Here is a 13,729-nt window from a genome sequence, read left to right as displayed (position 1 = left end):
TTGGGACTATGAGGTTCTACTTGTGTTTTTGTCGAAATGTAGTTATTGGCATAGCCTTGTTCTGTTCAATGGTCTCTACCTATATAGTACTCTAATGATCTTCGTCACTCTGTAACTTTCTCACTCATCATTCACAATTAGTTCGTGATTATCCATAATCACGGTAGCATCCACATTCATGTGCACATGTAGGATCTTAATTTGAGCCCGTTTGCTACAGCAAGAAAATAATAATTACAGCAACAGAAAATGTGAATTATTATATAGATATTAGATATATAAAGCCTTCATTACGAAACGGTAAAACATATGCATGAAAATACCCTCAAATAAAAGGTGACATTCTGTCCTGTCACCTCATATAAAACATTTGAGATTCAATCCAAAATCCTGGAGTATAATGACAAATTAAACATTTTAGCATCACTATCCAAATACATATGTAGGGGAGTGTATCATGTATCACAGTACATGAACAGAGTATGTTCTGTATATTTAGAATCGGAAGAGTGTATACAAACCTATACATTCGCTCAGCAAACATGATTTTGGCATCATAGTACAGGTTTATGTCATCTGAAATCCCAAACCTTAGTGGAAACAACAGTGAATGACTGTTGTAATGACGATGAGAGGTGAATGGGTGCTTCATAGTTTGTTACGCAACAGTTGGAATAGTAGTAGCTAGGAAAATACCTCATTCTACTGCCATTCCCAACAGGCACTTAAAACATGAGTAGCCACACAGCATAGAATGTGTGTGTGTTTGTGTGCAAACCTGTTTATAGGACACAAGCACATGCTTGTGTTTGCTCAAACGCACACACGCGCGCACGCACGCACGCACGCATGCACGCACGCACGCACGCACGCACGCACGCACACACACACACACACACACACACACACACACACACACACACACACACACACACACACACACACACACACACACACACACACACACACACACACACACACACACACACACACACACACACACACACACACACACACACACACACACACACACACACACACACACACACACACACACACACACACACACACACACACACACACACACACACACACACACACACACACACACACACACACACACACACACACACACACACACACACACACACACACACACACACACACACACACACACACACACACACACACACACACACACACACACACACACACACACACACACACACACACACACACACACACACACACACACACACACACACACACACACACACACACACACACACACACACACACACACACACACACACACACACACACACACACACACACACACACACACACACACACACACACACACACACACACACACACACACACACACACACACACACACACACACACACACACACACACACACACACACACACACACACACACACACACACACACACACACACACACACACACACACACACACACACACACACACACACACACACACACACACACACACACACACACACACACACACACACACACACACACACACACACACACACACACACACACACACACACACACACACACACACACACACACACACACACACACACACACACACACACACACACACACACACACACACACACACACACACACACACACACACACACACACACACACACACACACACACACACACACACACACACACACACACACACACACACACACACACACACACACACACACACACACACACACACACACACACACACACACACACACACACACACACACACACACACACACACACACACACACACACACACACACACACACACACACACACACACACACACACACACACACACACACACACACACACACACACACACACACACACACACACACACACACACACACACACACACACACACACACACACACACACACACACACACACACACACACACACACACACACACACACACACACACACACACACACACACACACACACACACACACACACACACACACACACAGGATATATGTCCAAGAGACAACTGTGGTCAACAACCCTTGCATAGTGGACCGGGCACCTACCTACCCACCCACCTGGCCTGTGTACCAATTTGTATAAACTTTAGCCAACTCCTTTGTTGTTGTCATTCCAAACCTGTCTGAGAACCTGGCTTACCACCCATGACCATAATGCCATTTGCAACACTCGTCCCATATAGCCCATAGGTAACATACCTCCATATTGCCAACCCTTGTGTTTACCCCAAAGCACACCCAAAATCCATAAATCAGGAGGCAAAAATAAGCCTGGACGAAAGGTAAAGAGGCTGAAGGAGTAAACAACGGAGCATTCTGGGTGAGAGCCTAATGGCTGACATTTAGTGCCCTTTTCATCACAATAATGACCTATCACAGAGTCACTACAAACACAGGATGCATTCCTCCAGGCCCCAGCTGCTGATCTGTGGAGGTATACTCAAACACTGGCCAGCCTTCCTGCCCCTCCCCCTTTAGGGCCCCCGTGAGTTGCATTACCAACCGTCTGCCCCATCTCGTCCACCTTGACTTGAAGTGTATGTAGCCTATATGTGAACTGGTTGACATGTAAGGGAAAAGTCTGCGTAATGAAGTCCTAGCCAGTCTCTATAGGCATGAGGCATGCAGCGACTCGCCCCTTAACCTCCTCGAGTCGAGGCTGCGAGCTGGAGCATTTCTCATATGCCTGGTAACATTCCGTCACTTAAAGTCAAGCTCCTGAGTAACTTTCACCCCTCTTAACATATAACTACCAACACTTGGAGTGCTTGTAAAAAGCACTATATCGATGTAGTTTTTACCATTACCCTCTATCTAGATGCAATGCAATAGAAGTTCCCTCGTTGGCCTTCTAGGATTATTAATAGTCCTTCAAGGATTGCTCATCTGTCACAGCTGGCATTCATTCATATCATCATAATGTTTCTGTCAGGTCACAAGAGAACATTGGCGTCAGGTTTGGCTGGGGAAAGCAGCTCAACCTTTGTGGGGGTGTTTATTTCGGTGGAGTTTACTGGGGTGCACACGCGTGTGTTCCTGTGTTCCTGGGCAAGCTGGAATGACCTTTGGGCTACTTTGCCAGCTTGTTGAGGGAAACAACGGGGGGAGATTTTGGGGTACGCAGTTGCAAAATAGCCCACGGTAAACTGTTCAAACTGGCTGTGGAGGAGTAGGTTACACAACAAGTTTTCCTGCGTAGTTACACGTACATACCCTACACCGGACCATATGTCTATGTCTCAGCACGGTTAACGTCTCAGTGGCCGTTATTGAAAATAACACATACATCCTGCATTGGACTGTACAGACGTGCAGATACACACACAAACAAATATGTGTACAGTGAGTTATGACCACAGCCTTGACAAACGGTCTACAGTAATGTATGTTTCCAGGTGCCCAATGCCAGCTGAATAAAGGTGCTCTCCATACGTGACACACAACACGCATACCGCAAATGAGCCTGGCTCATGTAGAACCCTTCCTCTACATACATACATGAGGGTAATATTACCCTGTCACTAGGTTGTAGAATAAGGCTCGTACAGGGGGGCAGTGACATATGTTATATCATATTACTGCATGCGCAAAACATGAATTGGATTGAATGTCTTGATATCCAATTTTAGAAAATGATCATGTGACCAGCCCTCTTGACATTGCAGAGCACCAAAAGGGCTATATACTGAAACAACTTTACGGTTAAATTCAACCTAATTCACGTTATGTAAGACTTGTGACCTTTGACATTTGGGTGACACACTTAAAGCGAGCGTTCCTTGAAACCATCCAAGCCCTTTTGTTATGTTGGTATGCTTGAGGGCACTGGATTATGCTTGTATTGTCATCACGTTATTCACTTTGATCCTTTGAAGGGCTTGCACAAAACATTTGAGAGAGAGAGAGAGAGAGAGAGAGAGAGAGAGAGAGAGAGAGAGAGAGAGCGATCATAGCCATGATAAAGAGACAAACCGGTGCAGACAATTCAACATCATTATTTACACACAAGACAGAGCCATAGATCAGATTAAGCAACATAACCATGTGATTCAACTCAACCAATCAAAGACCTCCTCTCCAGTCACACTGCATGTTTTCAACTGTTGTTGGCACAACAGAGCACATGCGAACATCAATTCCCTTCCATTCCCAGCCAGCCTATCCTGACAGATCTGCTTTTAAACATATTATGATTGACAGCTCTCTGGACCAATAAGGAGGCAACTCAGCCCACAACAAAGGTATCGGCATCCAGTGAATGGCTGTAAATCCTTTGGGCCCACTTTTAGAGAACCCTGCTGCTGCTACTGCTGGCTGTCGCATTTGGCTACTCTCCCTCGACATGCCATCCCTACACACGGGTCTGACTCGTTGTCTCTCAGATGGCCATCTGCACCTGTCCCCTTCAGCTGTGCTTTCTTAAATAAACCAGCGCTGGTGTGGAATAAATCACTCAAGGAATAAGTGCCAGGGTGAGGAAAGGGCTAATATGTACCTCTGAACTCTTCATCCTCATCATTGTACCTGCATCTGCAGTTGTTTTAGGAGGGGGTTACTGTGGTGCATATTTAGGTTTTTATACATGCACACACGCACGCACACATGCACGTGCACGCGCGCACGCACACACACACACGCACACACACACACACACACACACACACACACACACACACACACACACACACACACACACACACACACACACACACAGAGGGAGAGAAGTTAAAGATCTACACCCTACACAATACGCTGTTGTAATTACACTCCACGATACAAAAGCCACCCAATCCTGGCGGACTATGTGCCTTTGTTTTCTCCACCGTCAGCAGTGAGGAAACCAGAGCACTCAGCAATGTCAGTCTATGTCACTCACTTTGGGGGAAAGACTGACTGGCCTGGGGAGTGCTATACACTGCACAACGGTCATACAATGATCACTGCCCACTGCTGTCCTTCATTTCTATATAGCGGGGAATGTTGTTGTAGCGATGGATGTTGCTAAGTGAGAAAGATCCTCTGTTGACGAAGCGGTGTGAGTATTGCCACCCCAATGAAAGACTGTATTTGCATAATGAGGGTTTATTACAACGTGTGCTTTCACAAACACCTCAGCCATACAGCCCTAACAGGCTCAGCCTCCCAGGTGGTGAAAAGGTTATAGTACCACCAGTAATCTGCAGTTTAGCAGTATGTTAGATTCTACCACATGTACAGTGAAGTTATACTCTATACTGACTCCTCTGGGCTTAATCTATTGCATGCCTTTGCTCATGATCCAGATAAACTGTATATTCCAAGTATATGTCCTGAAAGTATAATGTAAACCTTACTGTTACTAGGCCGACAAGAAGTATAGGGTGCGGTTCCATTTGATCGCATTAAAACAAATATAGGTCATATGTGGCAGGTGTGAGTGAGTTCTACTGTCATGTCATAACCAAATCAACTGGATCCAGATTATTTTTTAATCTACTGTAGAAACTAGGCTGCCTTCCTAAAGGGTATGTGGGCTAGGTAGGTACTGTATGTGTCAGTTAGTGAAAATGACATGTTTTACTCAAGGGGGAAAGATCCAGGCTGATCTCCGTGGCGGAGATCTTTGTGGGCTATACTCAGCCTTGTCTCGGGATGGTAAGTTGGTGGTTGAAGATATCCCTCTAGTGGTGTGGGGGCTGTGCTTTGGCAAAGTGGGTGGGGTTATATCCTTCCTGTTTGGCCCTGTCCGGGGGTGTCCTCGGATGGGGCCATAGTGTCTCCTGACCCCTACTGTCTCAGCCTCCAGTATTTATGCTGCAGTAGTTTATGTGTCGGGGGGCTAGGGTCAGTTTGTTATATCTGGAGTACTTCTCCTGTCCTATTCAGTGTCCTGTGTGAATTTAAGTGTGCTCTCTCTAATTCTCTCTTTCTCTCTTTCTTTCTCTCTCTCGGAGGACCTGAGCCCTAGGACCATGCCTCAGGACTACCTGACATGATGACTCCTTGCTGTCCCCAGTCCACCTGGCCGTGCTGCTGCTCCAGTTTCAACTGTTCTGCCTTATTATTATTGGACCATGCTGGTCATTTATGAATATTTGAACATCTTGGCCATGTTCTGTTATAATCTCCACCCGGCACAGCCAGAAGAGGACTGGCCACCCCACATAGCCTGGTTCCTCTCTAGGTTTCTTCCTAGGTTTTGGCCTTTCTAGGGAGTTTTTCCTAGCCACCGTGCTTCTACACCTGCATTGCTTGCTGTTTGGGGTTTTAGGCTGGGTTTCTGTACAGCACTTTGAGATATCAGCTGATGTACGAAGGGCTAATATAAATACATTTGATTTGATTTGATTTGATCACAACCAGCCGTGATTTGGAGTACCATAGGGTGGCGCACAATTGGTCCAGCGTCGTCCGGGTTTGTCTGGTGTTGGCCGTCATTGTAAATAAGAATTTGTTCTTAACTGACTTGCCTAGTTAAATAAAGGTTTTTATTAAAAAAGGCTTTTAAAATGGCTTTGCTTATCTCCCTGGCAAGCCACGCCCTCCTCTCCCTTTGCAGAGGCTTTTCAGTCAACTCTTTGAACTGGGCTGGGCAAAGCAAAATGTTTCTGCTGTAGACTAGAGAACTGAACAGGCAGAAAAACGGGTGATTGTAGCTATGTTCCTACAGTGTGTTTTCATGTACAGTACCTGTCAAAAGTTTGGACTGGTGACAACATCAAAACTATGAAATAACACCAATGGAATCATGTAGTAACCAAAGTGTAAAACAAATCAAAATATATTTTATATTTGAGATTCTTCAAAGTATCCACCCTTTACCTTGATGACAGCTTTGCACACACTTGGCATTCTCTCAACCAGCTTCATGAGGTAGTCACCTGGAATGCATTTCAATTAACAGGTGTGCCTTGTTAAAAGTTAATTTGTGGAATTTATTTCCTTCTTAATGCGTTTGAGCCAATCAGTTGTGTTGTGACAAGGTAGGGGTGGTATACAGAAGATAGCCCAGAACAGCTCAAATAAGCAAAGATAAATGACAGTCCATCATTACTTTAAGACATGAAGTTCAGTCAATACAGAAAATGTCAAGAACTTTGAGTGTTTCTTCAAGTGCAGTTGCAAAAACCATCAAACGCTATGATGAAACTGGCTCTCATGAGAACCGCCACAGGAAAGGAAGACCCAGAGTCACCTCTGCTGCAGAGGAGAAGTTCATTAGAGTTACCAGCCTCAGAAATTGCAGCCCAAATAAATTTTTCACAGTGCTCAAGTAATAGACACATCTCAACATCAACTGTTCAGAGATGAATCAGGCCTTCGTGGTCGAATTGCCGCAAAGAAACCACTACTAACGGACACCAATAAGAATAAGAGACTTGATTGGGGAAAGAAACACTAGCAATGGACAATAGACCGGTGAACATCTGTCTTTTGGTCTGATAAGTCCAAATTGGAGGTTTTTGGTTCCAACCGCCGTGTCTTTGTGAAACGCAGAGTAGGTGAAAGATGATCTCCGCACGTGTGGTTCCCACCATGAAGAATGGAGGAGGTGTAATGGTGTGGAGGTGCTTTGCTGGTGACACTGTCAGTGAATTATTTAGAATTCAAGGCACACTTAACAAGCATGGATACCACATCATTCTGCAGCGATACGCCATCCCATCTGGTTTGCGCTTAGTGGGACTGTCATTTGTTTTTCAGTTTTTCAACAGGACAATGACCCAACACACCTCCAGGCTGTGTAAGGGCTATTTGACCAAGAAGGAGAGTGATTGAGTGCTACATCAGATGACCTGACCTCCACAATCACCCAAACTCAACCCAATAGAAATGGTTTTGGGTGAGTTGGACCACAGAGTGAAGGAAAAGCAGCCAACTTGTGCTCAGCGTATGTGGGAACTCCTTCAAGACGGTTGGAAAAGCATTCCAGGTAAGCTGGTTGAGAGAATGCCAAGAGTTTGCAAAGCTGTCATCAAGGCAAAGGGATGCTACTTTATTTTAGAAGAATCTAAAATATATTTTGATTTGTTTAACACTTTTTTGGTTACAACATGATTATATGTGTTATTTCATATTTTTGATGTCTTGACTATTATTTTACAATGTAGAAAATAGTCGAAATAAGGAAAAACCCTTGAATGGTGTGTCCAAACTTTTGACTGGTACTGTATATCAAATGTGTGTTTGTTAGAAAGAGATAGACAGAGAGAGAGGGGGGATAGGGAGAATTTTAAAAAATGCCTCTGGCGACCTAGTCTCCCCCGATCTAAGCACAAGTGAAGAGGCTTCTTACACAAACCCATTGAGATTCACACAAAGCCTCCAACATTCCTATTTACAGTGCAACGCCTATCACCCTTCTTAGAACAGGAATATAATTTGACTTGACAAGCATGTCCAAATCTTAAAATGACTGTAAGCCACAATGATAAGACTGTTTTGCTGCTATACTCAACACCCCTCCACTGGGAACTTGTGGAGAGTATAATTCTCTAACCACTGTCTATAACTGGCCCCGGCGTCTATAGCCACAAGGTCTGACAAACAGTACTCCCTAAAAACCTGGGCTGCGAGCCAATCAACTTTTGCTTTAGCTCCCGTTGCTTCCAGCTGTGCAATGACAGGGCCTGTAGAAAACATAGAGCTGACCTACATTTCCTTCCTTTGATTATTATCAAGAGGTTTTTAGCATCAATTAAGGTGTGAGCCCAAGTTCAAGAGAATAGACCGTGTGTCCCTGAGAGATGATATTGGTAACACTACTTGACGGAGGTATACATAAGGCAATCATAACACTTTTATGACACCAGTCATAGCACCTTTATTAGTGTTTCAGTATCACTCAGAACAACCTTCATAATGTATTCATTCAACATCATTCATAAGCCCTCCCCCCCTCAGTAAATGGTTACATGTCACCTATTTAGGCTAGTTTGTAGACACATGTTTGTAGACATCTGAGAATAGCATCAAATAATGAATGATTGACTCTACTCTAAGTTTCCAAACTATTTATATACTGTATGACTTGTTTATATATGAGCAGTCTAAGACGTCCCACAGTGTTTTTATTTAGCTCTCCTGCCTGTTGAGAGGAACTGTAGCCTTGTCCTTGGGCCAGAACTAAGAGCTGTTGAATCAGATTGTAGGGTGTCAGGTGGTTGTGGTCTGTTATGTCAGAGCACTTCCTGATCGGGTTTAGCAACATCTCTTGGCAATGCCTCTCTGCCCCTCATGTTTTCTCTCACAAATGTAGTTCTGCTCATGAAATGTCTGTGGTGAAGGATTTGTAGCTGTGTTATGGGAGGGTAACCCAGATGGTCACTTTTAGTATGCTCATACTTAAATCGCTCAGTGCATTGATTTTTACGAAGAAACAGGGAAACATTGTGAGGACATTTCTGAGCTCAACATTGACATAAGATGTTTGCCTTGTGTAATCTTTGTTTCAAAATAATTTGAACAGCGATGAGGTTATCTGCACCAAACATGACATCTGGCAAGAACCCATTCTGTCCTTAGGTCAATCTGGAGTTTATTGTAGGGGTAGATTTACACCTAACAAAGAATCCCTTTTAGAACTGTGATCTTGATGCCCAGTAGAGGGTGCTTTCTTTTTCTGTTTTCCAGTAACAGGTACCAGACAGTAACTAACAGTAACAGGTATCAGACAGTAGCAGGTACCAGACAGTAACTAACAGTAACAGGTACCAGACATTAACAGGTACCAGACAGTAACTCACAGTAGCAGGTACCAGACAGTAACTAACAGTAACAGGTACCAGACATTAACAGGTACCAGACAGTAACTAACAGTAACAGGTACCAGACATTAACAGGTACCAGACAGTAACTAACAGTAACAGGTACCAGACAGTAGCGGGTACCAGACAGTAACTAACAGTAACAGGTACCAGACAGTAACTAACAGTAACAGGTACCAGACAGTAGCAGGTACCAGACAGTAACTAACAGTAACAGGTACCAGGCAGCAACTAACAGTAACAGGTACCAGACAGTAACAGGTACCAGACAGTAACTAACAGTAACAGGTACCAGACAGTAAGTAACAGTAACAGGTACCAGACAGTAGCAGGTACCAGACAGTAACAGGTAGCAGACAGTAACAGGTACCAGACAGTAAGTAACAGTAACAGGTACCAGACAGTAACAGGTACCAGACAGTAAGTAACAGTAACAGTAACAGGTACCAGACAGTAAGTAACAGTAACAGGTACCAGACAGTAGCAGGTACCAGACAGTAACAGGTAGCAGACAGTAACAGGTACCAGACAGTAAGTAACAGTAACAGGTACCAGACAGTAACAGGTACCAGACAGTAACTAACAGTAACAGTAACAGGTACCAGACAGTATCTAACAGTAACAGGTACCAGACAGTAGCTAATAGTAACATGTACCAGAAAGTAGCTAATAGTAACAGTTACCAGAAAGTATTTTTTTATTTAACCTTTATTTAACTAGGCAAGTCAGTTAAGAACAAATTCTTATTTACAATGACGGCCTACTCTGGCCAAACCCGGAAGGCGCTGGGCCAATTGTGCGCCACCCTATGGGACTCCCAATCACGGCCGGATGTGATACAGTCTGGACTCAAACCAGGGACTGTAGTGATGTAGTCTTACACTGAGATGCAGTGCCTTAGACCGCCGTGCCACTCGGGAGTCGCTAACAGTAACAGGTAATAGACAGTAGCTAACAGTAACAAGTACCAGACAGTAGCGAACAAGTCTAAATAGAAAAAGCTAAAAAGATTACCACAAAAAACAGAGATACTGTGTCTTGCGAATCCCCCCTTGGTATTTTCCTATTTTTTGCCTTACATCCTGAAATGTACATTTATTTTTGGGGGGTTTGTATCATTTTATTTATACAACATGCCTAACACTTTGAAGATGCAAAATATTTTTTATTGTGAAACAAACAAGAAATAATTGTCCTGTTGGAAGGTGAACCTCCGTCCCAGTCTCAAATCTCTGGAAGACTGAAACAGGTATCCCTCAAGAATTTCCCTGTATTCCCAGTCCCTGCCTATGAAAAACATCCCCACGGCATGATGCTGCCACTACCATGCTTCATTGTGGGGATGGTGTTCTCGGGGTCATGAGAGGTGTTGGGTTTGCGCCAGACATGGCATTTTCCTTGGTGGCCAAAAAGCTCAATTTTAGTCTCATCTGACGAGAGTACCTTCTTCCATATGGTTAGGTAGTCTCCCACGTGCCTTTTGGCGAACGTGTTTGCTTATTTGTTTCTTTAAGCGATTGCTTTTTCTGTCCACTCTTCTATAAAGCCCAAATCTGTGGAGTGTACGGCTTAAAGTGGTCCTATGGACAGATACTCCAATCTCCGCTGTGGAGCTTTGCAGCACCTTCAGGGTTATCTTTGTTGCCTCTCTAATTAATGTCCTCCTTGTCTGGTCTGTGAGTTGTGGTGGGTGGCCCTCTCTTGGAAGGTTTCTTGTGTTGCCATATTCTTTCCACTTTTAATAATGGATTTAATGGTGCTCCGTGGGATGTTCAAAGTTTTGCATATTTTTTTATAACCCAATCCTGATCTGTACTTCTCCACAACGTTGTCCCTGACCTGTTTGCAGAGCTCCTTGGTCTTCAGGGTGCAGCTTGCTTGGTGGTGCCCCTTGCTTAGTTGTGTTGCAGACTCTGGGGCCTTTCAGAACAGGTGTATATATACTGAGATCATGTGACAGATCATGTGACAGATTGCACACAGGTGGACTTTGTTTAAGTAATTATGTGACTTCTGAAGGTAATTGGTTGCACCAGATCTTACTTAGGGGTTTCATAGCAAAGGGGGTGAATACATATGCATGCATTACTTTTCCGTTTATAAAAAATAAAAAATGGAACAAGTCATTTTTTTCATTTCAGTTCACAAATTTTGACTATTTAGTGTAGGTCCATTACATGAAATCCAAATAAAAATCAATTTAAATTACAGGTTGTAATGCAACAAAATAGGAAAAACGCCAAGGGGGATGAAAAGTTTTGCAAGGCACTGTATATGTATACATTTACATATATGGGCGTAATAAAACCATGGGAAAACCATAACAGGCCATAAGTAAACAATGTTTGAGTCCAGAGAGATAATCATAGAGTTAAGCAGCTTTCACAAAATCCTGATTAAAAAAGTTTTCGATAGACAGATGGTAAAAAAACAGCTAGATTATGAGGGGGAACATGCTGCCCTACATTAATGGCTCACCAGGCCAAAGGCTGCCATGGCAGAGGGTGGAAATGATCTAAGGTCAGTTTTTGTATTTCACCAGCTAATGTCAAGATTTGGGGAGGGTGCACTGATCCTCGATCTGTGTCTTGGTAACGGAGTAACAGTGGTGGGGTTGCCACCAGTGTCGTATTCATTAGGCCCACTGTAGCAAAACGTTTTGCAACAGAAAATCAAAAGCAGCATACGGCTCATAATAATGTCCGGAGTGGCGCAAATGGAATGGAAACCATGTGTGTGATAGTATTCCACTGATTCCGCTCCAGTCATTAACCACGAGCCCGTTCATTAAGGTGCCACCAACCTACTGTGGATGCTAGAGACTGACCGGATGGGGTGTGGGTGCGTATTTGTGAAAATAAAGGTCCTATAAAACACTTATAGAGTTAATAAGTACATGTCTGTGAGCAGATACTGTGTCCTTTTGAGTGGTATTCATTTTGCAAGCCTTTCCACTGTCCCAGTAGCCATTCATGTACTTCATCCATTTGTTTTAGTCATGTTAAAACATTTTTTTAAATAACTTAAACTAAAGACTAGAATCAATGATCACAGATACAGAGGACTAACAATTCAACAAATAATTTCGTAGGGAAAGGGACAGGGGGTTTGCCCAACCCACTCAGGCACCACAAAGTAATATAGCATTTGCAGAAAACACACATTTCTGGAACCTTCTCTGACAAATCCTCTCACTCAAGAATTGTTACGTTTAGACTTGGAAGGCCACTTTGTTCTCACTTCTCCCCTAAGTGCTATTCTTTGACCTCCTCCCTCACTTATGGTTAAAAAGGAAGCATGTTGGAGCATCATAGCAGTAGACATTTCCCCAGCCCTGAATTTCTCCCCCGCCAACCTGAACCCCATCCCTTTGTCTCTGTGGCTCATATCTGGGCTGATTTCTGTGACGCATCACTGGATAGCCAATGAGAACGCTTCTTTTAGGTTTGTTGTCCCAGGCTCGCATCATGGAGACACCAATGTGGTGTTTTTGCCCAGTGATGGCCAGACAGAACGGTAGGGTGGAGGGGGGCTAGGGCCATGGGCAGAGGGACACGTGTCACCCAACGAGGCCCCATCCCTGGACTGTCACAGAGCATCACATCTGCAAGTGAGCGTCTGAGCGAGCAATGAGCATGCATTCTCTAGCTTTAGCCCACTGACTCGTTAGTTGAAGAGGAAATGTGGAGAATAGCAGGCTCCAATCTGCCTTCTCTGGGCTTGCGATGAATAAACAAAGCGATTTTGATGTGATCCCCTGTTGATCAAGCTATCTGCCTGACTGAAGATCATTCAGAGGGAAATCGACAATATTTTGTCTACTGCTAAAAGTGCTAACAGTTTCATTATTGCTATTGGTGGCTTGGGGCTAATCTATCAGACTGGTTTTCAAAAGCCAACCAAAACAAGGACAATT

The sequence above is a fragment of the Oncorhynchus nerka genome, linkage group LG3 (assembly GCF_034236695.1).
Source record: "Oncorhynchus nerka isolate Pitt River linkage group LG3, Oner_Uvic_2.0, whole genome shotgun sequence".
NCBI lineage: Eukaryota > Metazoa > Chordata > Actinopteri > Salmoniformes > Salmonidae > Oncorhynchus > Oncorhynchus nerka.
The sequence above is the reverse complement of the archived record's forward strand: the minus strand, read 5'-3'. Positions refer to the sequence as shown.